The sequence below is a fragment of the Chenopodium album genome, chromosome 12 (genome assembly GCF_948465745.1).
Source record: "Chenopodium album chromosome 12, dcCheAlbu1.1, whole genome shotgun sequence".
Classification (NCBI taxonomy): Eukaryota; Viridiplantae; Streptophyta; class Magnoliopsida; order Caryophyllales; family Amaranthaceae; genus Chenopodium; species Chenopodium album.
Window position 1 is genome coordinate 28301787 of NC_137845.1, and position 16196 is coordinate 28317982.

The following is a 16196-nucleotide window of genomic DNA, read 5'->3' on the forward strand; positions in this document are numbered from 1 at the left end:
GACTCAGACAGCTGATGGTTCTTCTTTTGCTCGATATAATGTCGAGCATCAGAGAATGTCTTTTTTCTTTCATCCGGATGTACATGCCGGATGGCCTTTCTTGTTGCCGTTTCTGGGAAATGGAGTCTTGAGGGGTCGATCTGGGGCCGAGCCTTCTTCTTTGGAGCGGGATGAGGAGTTGGCTGACGATCCCTGACCGACTTCTGTTTTCCAGCCTGGGCTGGTTTTTTAGCCAACTGTTCCTTCCTAGGAGCAGCCGCCCGCTTAGTGATTAAGTCTTTGATTTCACCCTTGAAGCTGCTCATGAATTTCATAAGCTCATCTCGGGTGACTGGGGCTGATCCTGTCTCCTGAGATGGATCAGCCGGCTGCCCTAAGGGCTTGCTTGTCTGTCCAGGGGGCTTGCTTGTACCCGCCTGGTCACCATTGCGCTCCCGCCTGTCCTTGTGACGGATGCGCTTGGAGATGAATGACCCGTCGTGGGCCACATAGGTTTCGATGTCTCCATCGTCACCAGAGTCATGGTCCGACTAGACCTCTACATTTTCCAGAGGCCGGTTGGTCTCTAGAGGCGGTACAGGTAGGTCTTGTGAAGCCATCTTTGAGGTACTCTTCCCACAGACGGCGCCAAATATTTCGGGTGTTTTTATGTCCCTTGGGAGAGTTACAACTCGAAGACTAGGTCCAACAAGGGCGCCTGTACCTGCAAAACAAACGGAGCTCCGAATGGTCGGAGGTCCGCCTCCGAAGATTAAGTTAGTACGGATTCGGAGAAAAACGTGCGGAAAAGTAAGTATCTTCTCGGATTCCGAGATCAGGTGTTCTTTGTTTTCGAGAGCAATAAATGTGCTAATGCTTAAGACGTAAAATTTCAAGGTGCCCCCATTATTGGGGGAATCTCCCTATTTATAGGGTCCTAGAAAAGTGTGCCTAGGGTTTGATGACCTAGGAATTAGGGCAGCACTGCTTTGCGGCTCTCCTTGGTATTTGGGCCTTGAAGGCCGCCATTTCCCAGGAGGCATATCCGCGCGACACGTGTCATCATCTGGGGGAGTCCATTTGGACACTTCTTAGAGCGACACGTGTCACACTCTCATTGGTCCACTTGGCGGGGTATAAATACCCAAATCATTAGTGAAGTAAAATAATTAAATTGGCATGTTGTGTATGAACCACACTTTTATTATTGGCATGATAGAGAGCATGTTTAATTAAACTAAATGTTTAATTTGGTTTGGAATATTAAAAAGGAATTTTATTATGCTTCATATAATTTTTATTGATGCTATAAGCATGAGGAAAGAGCTATTTAAGTGTCTGTGTACACGAGGAATAAATTATGTATTGGTGCCTTAGTGAACTTAAGGTGTTTTTAATACCGAGGGATAGGAATTTTGGCGCATTATGCGTTTAAGGTGTCTTTGACACCGAGATAGATTTAAAAAGGGTTCAACATTAAATATTATGTGGTCACTAATTATTCAAGAATTAAATTGGTATGTTTAATTGGTTGAATAATTATAATGATTGATTGTGTCATGGTTTGAGAGTCATCACCAAGTCTAATAATATGTAAATAACGTAAAGTGAAAGAGATTACGCACCAAAACTCTTGGAACGTATATACCTTAACATATGGGGGGAGTTATGGGGTTTTGTATTTAACCATAACTTCTACTGGGAGTACAGGACGTTGTATTTTCCTTTTATTATTATGCGCAGGAATTCCGCCACTTACGAGTGGTTCTTTTATATTGGCACGGTTAGCTCCCGTGTTAGGTACCCTTTATTGGGGCAGGTTAGGGGGGAAACCCGTTCAATGCGTAATCAATGCTAATTGAATCAAATAATTATTTAATTGAGGGTCATGTTGTATGTTGTATGCTTGTAAACAGGGGCAACAAGGTAATTAAGTTGTGTGATGATAGGTGAAAGCATGTTAGTGTGTTTATTTACGCTTATGTACTCAACATTGCTGATTGTATGTTTGTATGTTTGTTTCGCCTTGTCTTTACTTTGGCCCTATGATGACCCATTTTAATGGAGAGTAGTGGAGATAAGTAGAGAGAAGCTTTTCAGGTGATGAAACATATTCATGATGGGCATGTGTGAAGAGCGAATCATGCTTAGTTTCCATAAGTTTATGATGTGTTTATTGCTTTGATTATTTTATTATATTATAATTGTGAGACTAACGCAAAGGTTTTGAGTTGGTTTGGTTTTGATAAGGGCCTACAATGGTTCCAAGTTTTAGGTTGACTTCGTTTTACTTTGGTTTGACTTTACTTTCGTTTGGTTAACTTTTAAAGTTGAATTGTTTTGAATGTTATTAAAGATAGTCTTCCGCTGTGTGTCTTTGATAGTTGTCTTAGCCATTTTCACGGTGGCGGTAATGTCTTAGATTTTCCTATTTTAAATTTTAAAAGGAGCAAAACAGGTATTTTAAAGGAAAGGAATTTCTAGGGTATTAGATCAAAACCCTATATAGCTTGAATTAGGGAATTGAAAAACAATTCTCGAATATAATCAGCAATTCTAGAAGTAATTCGACAAAAATATAACGCAAAGCTCGATAAATTAGAAACCCTAACCTCAAATTTCTGATTTTTTGTTCGAAATTGATTTGTATTTGCTGTTGTCGTTGAAGAAGCTCGAAAAATCCAATTAATTCAAAATAAACGCACCCACAAACCCTATCCTGGCCTCCATTATTGTTGATTTAAGAAATAGGCGACGATGGTTGTATTTAGATCAAATTGACGCCGATTTTCGAAGGAGAAGGAGAACGAGAGCTGACAGAGAGAAGAAATGGCAAGATAAAGTAGGCTGGCGGTGAAAGGGGTGGTGGTGGAAGCTAAGGAGTGGTGGTGGGGAAGCTAAGGAGTGGCGGTGAAGTGACTGCGGTGGTGGGAAGCTACGATGGAGAAAGAGGAGGGTTACGCTAGTGGTGGCTATGGTGGGAAGCTAAGATGGAGAAAGAAAGAGGAGAGAGATTGAGAAGAGAAAGGAAACAGAGAGTTCGAGAGGAGAGAGAGCGAGAAAGTTCAAGAAGAGAGAGAAAAAAAGGAGAGTGTGCGAGAAGAGAGAGGAGAGAGAGTGAGAATTCTAATTTTAGGAGATATTTGGGAAAAGGGCATCGGTTTACCGGTGCCCTATAAAGCCTGTTTTATTTTTGTGGTCTAGGCTTGCATTTTTCGCACCGGTTTTCAATTATCGGTACGCATTTATCTTTTTATACTAGTGATGGTAGTTTTATAATTTCAATCTTTTGAAAACCCTACTTTGCATACAAATACTTCTTGTATAAAAAGTAGAATTCATAAGTTGCACAACATTGTGAGTTTATGTGTGAAGAATTTGAAGAGAGCTCTTAAGTGTAAGTTTGCAAAGTCTAAACTTTGTCATACTAGTTTCGGATTCCATGTGTAGCTTTCCAATCACATATTAGAGTCAAAGAGTTTGTATTTTTTTGGTTTGGGTGAGTGTTAAGCATAGCGCATATAGATTGTAGGCTTCAAGGTTGAAGTTGAGTGTGAGCATTCAGGGAGCGCAGAGTGAATCTAAGTCAGGGACTTGGATTGGGTAGGATAGGGTCCTATCGAGTAGGAGGTTCGGTTAGGAACTTGTGATAAAAAAGGTCTAGCTTAAAATAGGTTGTAACTAGGATTGTTTTGGCCTATTATAGTGGATTGATTTGGTATGTGAAATCCCTTAGAGGGTCAAGGTTTTACTTCTAGTTGGGCCCTGGAAGGTTTCCTTGTAAAATCTTGTGTGCTTTGCTAAGTTCCTTTTATACATATACTAGGGTGGCCTACGCGCGTTATGCGCGCGAAAAAGTTAGCTCTTGTAAAGAAATTGTATTGGTGTGTATTTACACCTTTGGTTTGGGTAGTAGACCTGCTAATTTTATACGAACTATTTGGTTTATGTGCCTATGTGGTGATTTTGTAAAAGTATAAAAAAGCCACTAAAATCTTTTATGAAAATTATTTTTTGAAACCCTTAAAAGTTTAACACTGTTATTTCAAAATTATTATTGAATAATATTTAATTGATTTGCATCCCTTCATATCTTAAAATATTTTTAGTTTAGAACTCTTAATTGATTTGTATGATTCAATAATACCTAGTGTGTTTTTCTTCTAATGAATATTTTTTGAGTTGTGGTCATACGGAGTAATAATATGTGAAATTTTCGTTTTAGCTAAAAACTTAATAATCTAAGTTCTTTATTGTTCTACGACCATCTAATATCCATATCTATATCTAATTCTAAATCAATAACTACTTAGTTATATTTTTCCTCATAAATTCTCTCCATAATTAATACTCCGTACCAGTTTTTTTTTTCCCCTTGATTTTAGAAATTTTTAAATTCCTTACACCTCTTGATAACAGCTGCTTAATTATCACTATTTAATATGAATCCCATTTAAATTCCATAACGTTATTATGTTCCATCAAACAATGTACAATTCAAAAGCTAATAAACCTTAACAATAGTGTTGCAATTAAAGGACGTAAAGATTGTAAATAAGAAGAGCAACCATAAAGGAGTAAAAATAAAGTCTCTTGGTAATAAACAATCTCTTCGTAAATACATATTTTTTCTTTTTAATTAATAATAATAACCTATGAAGTATAATTTTTATATTAAAAAAAAGACATTACAAGTTTTTTGTTAAAAAAACCTTTGAATTAATTGATGATATGTTTAATGAAAAAAAATATTAAATATATTAATGAGAGCAAACATATTAATGAGGGTAAAAAAGTAAATACACATTTTTATACACATTTTTGTACATATTTTTGAGGGTATATTTGGTAGCACACTATTCTTAAGAGTTCTACTTTTTATAAGGTAGGGATAACCAAGTCCTATAATAGGAACTAGGAACTCAACGTGACTGGTGATCACTCTCAATCAGACGGCTCATGTTTCACCCGCGTATTTAACTTACAACGACATTTTGGTAAATAATTGTATTATATGAAATTAGTCTCTTTGAAGTTCATTTTCTCTCTCTTCTTCATGCTTTCTCTCTCCTTTGAATTATCTGGTGCAAATTTTCCTTTGTTTTTCGCAAATCAAATTCCTTTTATTTGTTCTTAGATCTTTGTCTTCTATTAAATCTGAACAAGTAAGTTATTGATTTTTTTCTTTTTACTTATTAAGATCAGATCATGATAATTTTGAAAACTGACGACAGAAAAGTTAAACACATTTTTCTTGTTTCCTGTTTTTGGTTTTTTGTTTTCAAAATAGCTGAAAACTGAAAACAAAAGACAATGCCAAACAAGCCCTAAACTAACAAAAACTAACGATTCCATTAGGGAGATGAACGAAAATCTACACACTACTCATTTAGATTTATTGAAATTTAAATTGCAAAACTAAAGAAAAATAAGTGGAAAAAGGGTCATAAATTAGACTATTTCCGGCTTAAGCTACCAAAAAATTTAGAAAACCTAGAATAGAGGAAGGAAGGAGGAGAGAGGAGGAACGTTTTGTTTTAATATTATTTTCATTAATAATATCAAAAATAATTTCCAGTTATAAATATATTCTTAACTGTAAATTATTTTTATATACAAAACATAAATTACAAGAAAGATTAATTTTAATCGTGCATTGAAATTGAACATATTTTTACTGAACTGAAATTATTTTGAATTATTTTTACTGAACTGAAATTATTTTTACTACATTGAATTTATTTTTATTAAACTAAACTTCTATTTACTGAATTAAAATTATGGCAAAGTTAGTAGGACGTAAATGTAATTCTAGTTTAGTAAAATGATATTTCATTAGTAAATGTCAGTAATTTCTAAAAAAAATATGACAGAGAATCATTAAAAATTTATTATTTAATTTATAGAGTAATTTTCATAGAAAATGCTAAAAAAGATAATAATTCCGTAATGCATCCCATTTTTACAAAATTTTCTGCATACCATTCACGCCTTTGTTTATGAATTAATTATTTTTTCTCAAGTAAAAAAAAAAACCGTTAATTTAGCGGTTTATGTGTAAATTGCTGATTGAAGTAGTGGTTTTGTATAACATAAGAACAAGAAAAGAAAAAGGAGGATTTAGGTGGAAGACTTAGGCCCTGTTCTTTTGAGCTCCTGGGTAGAGCAGAGCAGATTAAATTTCAGCAGAGCAGATTTCAGCCGAGTAGAGCAGAGCAAATTTCGACATTATTATTAATACCATTATTAATGTTATTATTATTAATGTTGTTATTATTATTATTATTATTATTATTATTACTATCATTATTATTATTATCATTATTATTATTATTATTATTATTATTATTATTATTATTATTATTACTACTACTACTACTACTACTATTATTATTATTATTATTATTATTATCATCATCATCATCATCATCATCATCATCATCATTATTAAGTGCATATACCATTGATTTAGGTGAGTGAAAACATTAACATATGTGTACCATATTTAACATATGTTAATAGTAGAAAGATAAAAGACAACGGTTTAACATCTTCAAATTATTACAACCGCATATCAAAATAGGAATATAATTAGATTAGAGTTTAACATCATGGTGAATTAACCATCCACTTCCATATGATAGTCATTTTTATCATTTTCATTGTTGCTTTGATCTTCGTTGTTATCACCTTTATTGTCACTTTTGAGTAAATAGGGTTGTTGGGAAGAACATATTTTAAAGCACATAATTTTTTGCAGCTTTTTTATTCTTTTTATATCATTGGTGATAATTATTAAATAAAATTATGCATTTAGTACTATTATTAAATATTAAGTATTGCTTTTCAAAAAAAAAAAATATTAAGTATTATTTATTTTTTTGAAAGAATTGTTATAATTATTAGAAATTATTAATTAATAATATTATTAAATATTAATTCTTAATATTTTGAATTATTTATTATTATTATTGATAATTATTATTATTATTAATTATTATTATGAATAATAAATATTAATTATTAATAATATTAATATTAATATTAATAATTATTATAATTATTATTTATAATTATTATAATTATTACTGATATTAGTAATTATTATAATTATTTTTAATATTATTAATTATTATAATTATTTAAAATAAAAAATTATTATCAACAATACAAAATTCAATATTAACTATTATTATTATTGTTATTATTAATTATTATTTGAAAATAGAGCAGAGCAGAGCAGATTTGATCTGAGCAGAGCAGGGCTTAACAGAGCAGAGCAACTCTAAAGAACGAGGCCTTAAATTAGCGATTAGCGGTTTTGTACTTTTTTGGTTAAAAAATGAGACTGACTTAGGCCCCGTTCTTTAGAGATGCTTGCCCTGCTGAGCCCTGCTCTGCTCTACTCTGCTCAGATCAAATCTGCTCTGCTCAAAAGAAATCTGCTCTGCTCTATTTTCAAATAATAATTAATAATAAGAGTAATAATTAATATTCAATTATAATAATTAATATTGTATTGATGATAATAATTTATTATCTTAAATAATTATAGTAATTATTAATATTTATTAATCATAATAATAATAATTATCAATAATAATCTAATATATATATATTGATTGTAGACACCCAAATGTGTCTCCCCAAAACCAAACCCAATGATGAGTACCTTTCACGTCATTTGATTATCGAACGAAGTGCAAGTGTGAAAAGTCTAGTGATGTGGTTGTTTTTATTAAAATATCTCTCTTTCTGTTTTTGAAAATATTTCATCTTATACTCTATTTATGAAAATGTCTAGTCCAATTTAGTTTGGTCCATGATAAGGGTCCAATAATGGTGTAGTTGAATGGGGTTTGAAAAGACCTTTCCAACGATATATTATAAGCCCAATTCCGATGAATAATGAGGAAGTTATGGCCAAAATACTAAACTGGGCCCAAACCGGATTTTACCTACGGCCCAATGATTATGTGGAGGGTCCAAAGGTTTAATCCTATTCCTAAACTAATTAGGATTTATTAGAAGCTTCTATGAGTTTCTAAAAGATCTTAATTATCCTTTTTGAAAAGATAAAATCAAAGAGTTTGAAATTGAATAAAAACTTTCCTTTTTTAAAACTTTCCTTTTTTTTAATCCTAATTCTATTCGAATTTAAAGATGTTCAAAGACAGTCATATATTATTTTCGTGCCTCATAATCTTTATCCAAATCTTATATGGTTGGATAGATCTTGAAATTATCTTTCCAATGATATATTATAATATTAATTCTGAGCTATACGAAAAAAATATGAATGGAATACGAAACTCTATCCAAAACTAACACCGTCCCACTATTTCGGCCATATATTTTTATCTACAAAAGATTTTAATCTTATTCTAATTGGTTTAGAAAGTAGACTTTAAGATCTTTCCAACGACATATTATATGACTTATTTGGACTTCCGGATCAAAAGATATGATAAAAACAAAATCCGTAAAAACTGTCTTGCATCGCCAAACGACAGGTTTGTCGCCTGGCGATGAGCCCTGTCGTTGGCGACAGAAGCGTGTTTTATTCCTTCTCGAACTCTGATTCGTTTCTATCAATTACGGACTATTTTCTTATAAATAGGGTCCCTGGACCTCCGTTTTCAATCATCAACTCTCAACAACAATCATCTCTCTCTATTCTCTCTCTAAAAGCTAGAAGCTTTCTCTCTCTCTATTCTTTTTCTAAACCTTCCCTCTTACAAAATTCCTCATACATTGGTTCTGGACACACCTATACAAGTTCGAAGTTGCCTTCGTCCTAGATGTAAAAGGTTTATATTTCTGAGGGTTTGGTCCCAAATCTCTATTTCAATTATTTAATTTGATTGGTTGATTTATTATTTTCCTTAAAGTTACTAACATGTGTATTTTGTTATTAGAAAGAGGTACGAGGCATCGAAGTAAGTACTTTAATTACTTTATTGATATTATGATATAGAAATCATGTTTAGATTATTATTTTGATTCCTAGTATCATGTTAGGATGTTTTATTGCTTCCTAGTATCATGTTTAGGGTAATTTCTAATATCAAGTATGATTAAAAGAATGCTTCCTATTTCTTTCCTAATATCATGTTAGGGTTAAAGCTTTGATTTTTATTGCTTAGTGACATGCTAGGGTTTGTTATTAATCTTGTTAGTATCATGCCTAGGATCTTGCTATTATTATGCTTTAACATGATTATTTTTGTTATGATTGTTATAATTATTTGGATTATTATTGTGATTATTATTGTTGCTTGATATATGTTATTATTTGTTTCTTGATCACGCCTTTTATACATGTTTAAAGGGAATTTGTACTTGTAATCACGCTTAATAAGATAACTAATAATCTTGTTTAGGATAATATGGTTATAATTCAAGGGATCGCCAATAATAGGTTTGCTTGTGCATTAAATTCAACCAACATAGATAAAAAGGTTTAGGGTTAACCTATTGATTGTATGTTAGTCAGAAAGCGCACATGAATACGAGAAGAATAAAGTAGAGACCTATTTTAGGGCAGGTTCAATCTCTTTTAGGTTGGATTTGTACCTTCATCCCCGAACTCCAGTCATGGTTCCAGACCTATTGGAGTTAACGATCTCCTGGATCGTTAAGGGGTGTAACCTTCACCATGTGAACGGTTTACAAGTTCCTAAAACTTGTTGGCGACTCTTTTTGCTCTAGCTTCCTTCCCTTTGGACGCCACCATGCTTAAGTGTATGATCACAGTGGGGTTCAAGTTTGGGGTAATGCTTGAAATATTCCCTACATATATATATATATATATATATATATATATATATATATATATATATATATATATATATATATATATATATATATATATATATATATATATATATATATATATATATATATGTATGTATGTATGTATGTATATATAAAGGGGAGTTTTTTCCCGAGTTTTTAGAGAGCTATATAGGATTTAATTTTCTTAACGCACCACGTAGGATTATAAACTTTAATTGCAGCCAATAAAATAAGAGATTATTAATTTCTTTTAAAATTAAATAATTCAAATGCCATGTAAGCAAAATTGTCAAATGAGATTTTTAAGTTTAAATTAATTAATTATAAAATATTATCTTTTGATATTACGAATTTTGTTTAAATATATAACAAATTTTAGCAAATATATATATATATATATATATATATATATATATATATATATATATATATATATATATATATATATATATATATATATATATATATATATATATATATTTTAAATTCAAACAAATTGTGCATCGCACGGGCTTCATCTAGTATTTTATAATTCAAACTATTAAGAATTAATATTTAATAATATTATTAATTAATAATTTCTAATAATTATAACAATTATTTCAAAAAAATAAATAATAATAATAATAATAACAATTTCTTTTTATAAAAATTTGATATTAGAATCACAATGTATAGAAACATTTAATGTGGGTATTGATTGTTAGTTCATTGAGTTGAATTATTTTTCAAATCTTTCCATACAATTTATGAATTAAAAAAAGAAAAGAGGTTGTTTTCAAGTAGTACTTTGTATATTATTATTTTGAAGGTTAAAAATATATGATTAAGACATATTTATAAGTAAAATCATTATTACTCATTAAATCATTTTAGTTTAAAATTTTTGTGAAATGAATATAAGTAAACCGTTGTCATTTATCTTTCTACTATTAACATATGTTAAATATGGTACACATTTATTTATGTTTTCACTCACCTAAATCAATGGTATATGCACTTAATAATAATACTAATAATAATAATAATAACAACAACAACAACAACAACAACAATATTAATAATAATAAAATTAATAATAGTATTAATAATAATGTTAAAATCTACTCTACTCGGCTCGGCTCTGCTCTGCTCTACTATCCTGAAATCTGCTCTGCTGAAATTTAATCTGCTCAGCTCTGCTGACCCATGCTCTATTCTGCCCAGAAGCTCAAAATAACAGGGCCTTAGACCCCGTTCTTTAGAGCTGCTCTAATCTACTGAAAAATAATACTTAATATTGAATTATTATAATAATAAATAATATTAAATAATAATAATAAATAATAAGTATTTAATAATAAAAATAATTAATATTGAATTATAATAATAATAATAATTAATATTTGATAATAATAATAAATAAATAATATTAAATAATAATAATAATACTATTAAAAATTAATATTTAATAATAATAATAATAAATAATTAATATTTAATAACAGTAATATTATTAAAAATTAATATTTAATAATAATAATAATAAATAATAATATTTTATAATTATAATAATAATAAATAATAATTAATAATTATAATAATAATTAATTTGAATAATAATAATAATAATAAATATTTAATAATAATAATAATAAATAATTAATATTTAATCATTATAATATTAATAATAATGATTAATATTTGGTAATTATAATATTAATAATAATAATGAATATTTAATAGTAGTAATAATAATAATGATAATAATAGTAATAATAATAATAATTAATAATAATAATATTAATTGATTTTTTATAATAAAAATTAATATTGAAAGAAAATACTAATACTAATAATAATAATATTAATTGATTTTTTATAATAAAAATTAATATTGAAAGAAAATACTAATATTAATAATAATAATAAAAATAATAATTAAATAATATTTAATAATAATCATTATTATAATAATAATTAATATTTAATGATTATAATAATAATGCGAAAATATTAATAATAGTAATTAAATAGTAGTAGTGGTAGTAGTAGTAGTAGTAGTAGTAGTAATAATAATAATTATAATTATTATTATTATTAGTAGTAGTAGTAGTAGTAATAATAGTAATAATAATAATAATAATAATAATAATAATAACGAAATCTGCTGTGCTTTGTTATTGTTATTATGATCATCATCATCATCACTACTACTACTACTATTTATATTATCGTATTATTATTATAATCATTAAATATTATTATTAAATATTAATTATTATTATAATAATAATTATTATTATTAAATATTATTTTTATTATTATTATTAAAAATTAATAATTATTATTATATTTAAATTATTATTTTTATTAATATTAATAAAAATTAATAATTATTATTATATTTAAATATTAGTTCTTATCTTTAAATATTAATTCTTGTCATAAAAAATCAATTATTATAATTATTATTATTAATAAGTATTATTATTACTATTATTATCATTATTTTTTTTGAGAAAATATTATTATCATTATTATTATTAAATATTAATTATTATTATTATAATTATTAAATATTAATTATGTATTATTGTTATTATTAAATATTAATTTTTCATATCATTATTATTATTATTATTAAAAATTAATTTTTTATTATTATTATTGTTAAATATTTATTATTATTATAATAATTCAATATTAATTATTATTATTATTAAATATTAATTATTTAATATTATTATTAAATATTAATTATTATTATTATAATAATTCAATATTAAGTATTATTTTTAAGTAGGGCAGAGCAGAGCAGATTGAAGCAGAGCAGAGCAGAGCATGAGCGGATTTCAGGAGAGCAGAGAAGAGCAGAGCAGCTCTAAAGAACGGGGCCTTAGATGTTATGTAGGGAATTTTGTGAAAATCTAATATATTTAAATAAAGTAGGCATTTTTGGAGAGCATTCGGCGTGCCACATAAGCAGATGTATTATTCAGACCAATTAAAAATTAATTTTCTATTTTATTTTTGAATTAAATAATTCTCTTGCCACCTAAGAAAAGTGACGAATGAGATTTAAGAATTTTTTCACGTAGGTAAAAATAACGAATAGTGATTTATTAGTATTTACATTATTTCAAAAACTAAAAATTATGGAGTATCTTTTTGTTTAACAGCTAAAATTTATCTCTACATTATCAAATATTTTTTTTTTTAAAAAAAAAAAAAACTATTTGCTCATCATTTATCATTTATCCCATTAGTTAAAAGATTAAATACTACATTAACAAAATTATCATATTAAACTCTATCATATCTAATGATAAAATTCTATCACCACTTTAAATTCGTCATTTTTTTTCTGTCCTATATAAACCATCTAATGTCTCAAAAGTATGCAACTCATCAAATGACACAATAAGAAATTGGTTTACAATAGATGATGGAAGGTCATTCATCATTTTCATCGTGTATACAATTTGAAAAAAATTCGCTTTCCATAGTTTATTTTCTTTTTATTTTTTCTTCAAGATTTGGTTTGTTTTGTTGTTTAAACAAAAGTTTTACAAAATATGTAGTGTTTATATATGTGTGAATTTTAAAGATATAAGATTAAAAGAAATTAGTAGAACTTTGTATTAGTTTTTGTTATTACGATTGAATTTTAAATGTTAAATTTAAATTATTAATACAGACCCGTTTATCGCATGTGCATAATTTTTTATGTATGAGATTAAAGAGTAGTGATTTAGAATTCAAATTATTAAAAAATTAAATATATTTAGCTTTTGATATTATAGAATTTATTCACATATCCATAAATATAATGTAGAAACTATTAATTAATTAGAAAAAAATCTTTATGTCCTAGATTTTTGTAAAAACAAATTAGAATAGGATTTTTTTTAATAGAGATAAATAGATAAAAAAATATATAAAAAAAACAAGACATGGCCACAAAGGCATTGTTTAAAAAAAACAACCTTAAAAAATTTTATCCTTATATATGCGGTATAAAAAAACATTTTATTTGAATAATTAAACAATAAAATTCATATTTTATTTTAGAATTAAAAAATTATACAATTATATGATTTAGAATTTAAATTATTTAAAAAGTAAAAAAAATATATTTTTTATGAAAATTTTAATTTTGAGATTTTTAGTATAAAAATTAAAATTAAATTAATTCTTTTATGAGATTTATGTGTACAAAAACTATAAAAAATTTAATCATCATGAGAATTTAATTCATAATCTAATAGTTAAAAAACAATGAATAATATTTTTTTAATGAACAAAAAATGAATAGTGATTTAAAATTTAAATTATTGTGAAATTTATGTCAACAAATTTAAAAAAAAATTGTTTTAGATTAAGAAATTACAAGAAATATTATCATTTAGCGCGCCACATAAGCATAGGTATTATTTTGACCAATTAAAAATCAGATTTGTATTTTATTTTAGAATTAAAAAATTCATACGCCATCTAAGCTAAAGTGGCGAATGAGATTTAATAATTTTGACACGTAGATAAATTTTTAGGATCTAAATTATTTAAAAAACTAAAACTTATCTTTTTTTAAGAAGTAAAGATTATCTTTAGACTTTCAAATTTGAATATCAAAATTTACAAAAAAAAAAAAAAATGTATATGATAATTTAAAAAAAAAAAAATGTATATGATAATTTACAAAAAAAAAATGTATATGACAACTTACAAAAAAAAAAAAAAACGTATATGATGATTTGCAAAAAAAAAAAAAAATGTATGATTATAGGGGAAAGATTTTTATTGTGTAATTATAAATTTAAAACATGATAATTTAGAAAAAATAACTTACGTGATAATTTATAAAAAACAAATGAGATTTAATAATTTTGACATGTAGATAAAAACAACGAATAGTGATTTTTAGGATCTAAATAATTCAAAAAACTAAAAATTATCTTTTTTTAAGAAGTAAAGATTGTCTTTAGATATTCAAATTTGAATATCAAAATTTACAAAAATAAAAAAAATTATATGATAATTTACAAAAAAAAAAAAAAAAAAAAGTATAGGACAACTTACAAAAAAAAAAAAAAAAAAAAAAACAACGTATATGATAATTTACAAAAAAAAAAAAAAAAAAAAAGTGTGATTATATGGGAAAGATTTTTATCGTGTAATTATAAATTTAAAACATGATAATTTAGAAAAAAAAATAGCTTATATGATAATTTATAAAAACAAATGTATTATTATACGATTATATCATAAATAATAGTGTTAAATTTAAATGATAAATTACCATTAAAGATAAATTTTGATAGAATTTGTGATAAGAACTAAAAATTGTTCAGTAATCATAATTAAATTAAAATTTGTCATAACTACCATTATAAATTGATGCGTCATACAACACCAAAAAAATTTCGTATCAATACAAGAGAATTTTGTATAAGTAATTTTGTGTCGTTTTAGGTAATCAATGGCTTGGTAATTCTTATTTTAATTTTAAAAATATTTTTAAATTTATGATTGTAATCGTCATTATTTAAATTTTATTTTTTGGGATACTTAACGATTATATGCTTTTGTTTTGTTTACTGAATTTTATTTTTACATGCAGATCTTAGCAAAAATGATTGAAAAATCAAAGTACGAATTTCTTACCTGTTTGACATACTAAACTTCTGCAAATAAAATAGCTTAAAAAGTTTGGATATGGTGCTATTTAACGAGGAGTTATTTTTATAAATTTACATTAAATTGTTTTATATAAGCCTCTTTAGTTTTTAATTAATTAATTTTATGAATATATTAAATTAACTTTATTTCTTATTTTTAATTATAGGGTGATTACGTTTATGCCTCAATTAAAGTCAACTTTAATCAACACTTTCGTCCAAAATTGATTGAAGAATGAGATTTATGAAGTTAAATTATAGTGGTTGAGAATTCAAATCATTAATTAATCTTATGAATATATTATATCATAATTTTATAAAATATTATTAAAACATGTTATCCTATTGAAAATTTTAAAATATATTGAATACAAATTTAAATTGAAAAAAAAATCATAATAAAATTATTATGATTTAAAATAAAATCACAATTTAAAAAATATAATCCTTTTATATTATCTATGATAATTTTTATCATTAATATGTAAAGTACATTAAGTCACAATTAGAAAAACATAATCTTAGATAATGTTTTTTTTTTTTTTTTTTATTAAGAAAATGAGATTAGATTAAAAAAGATTGATAAAATTTATTTTAAAAAGATATAATTTTTTATTATAATTTTTTAATTAAAGGTAGCTATTTATAAGATATAAAAATAAAAAATTTAACAAATCAACATAAATATAAAAAAATATTTAATAAAAATCTGTGCATCACACGAACTTACATCTAGTATGGCATAATTGTGGAATTTTT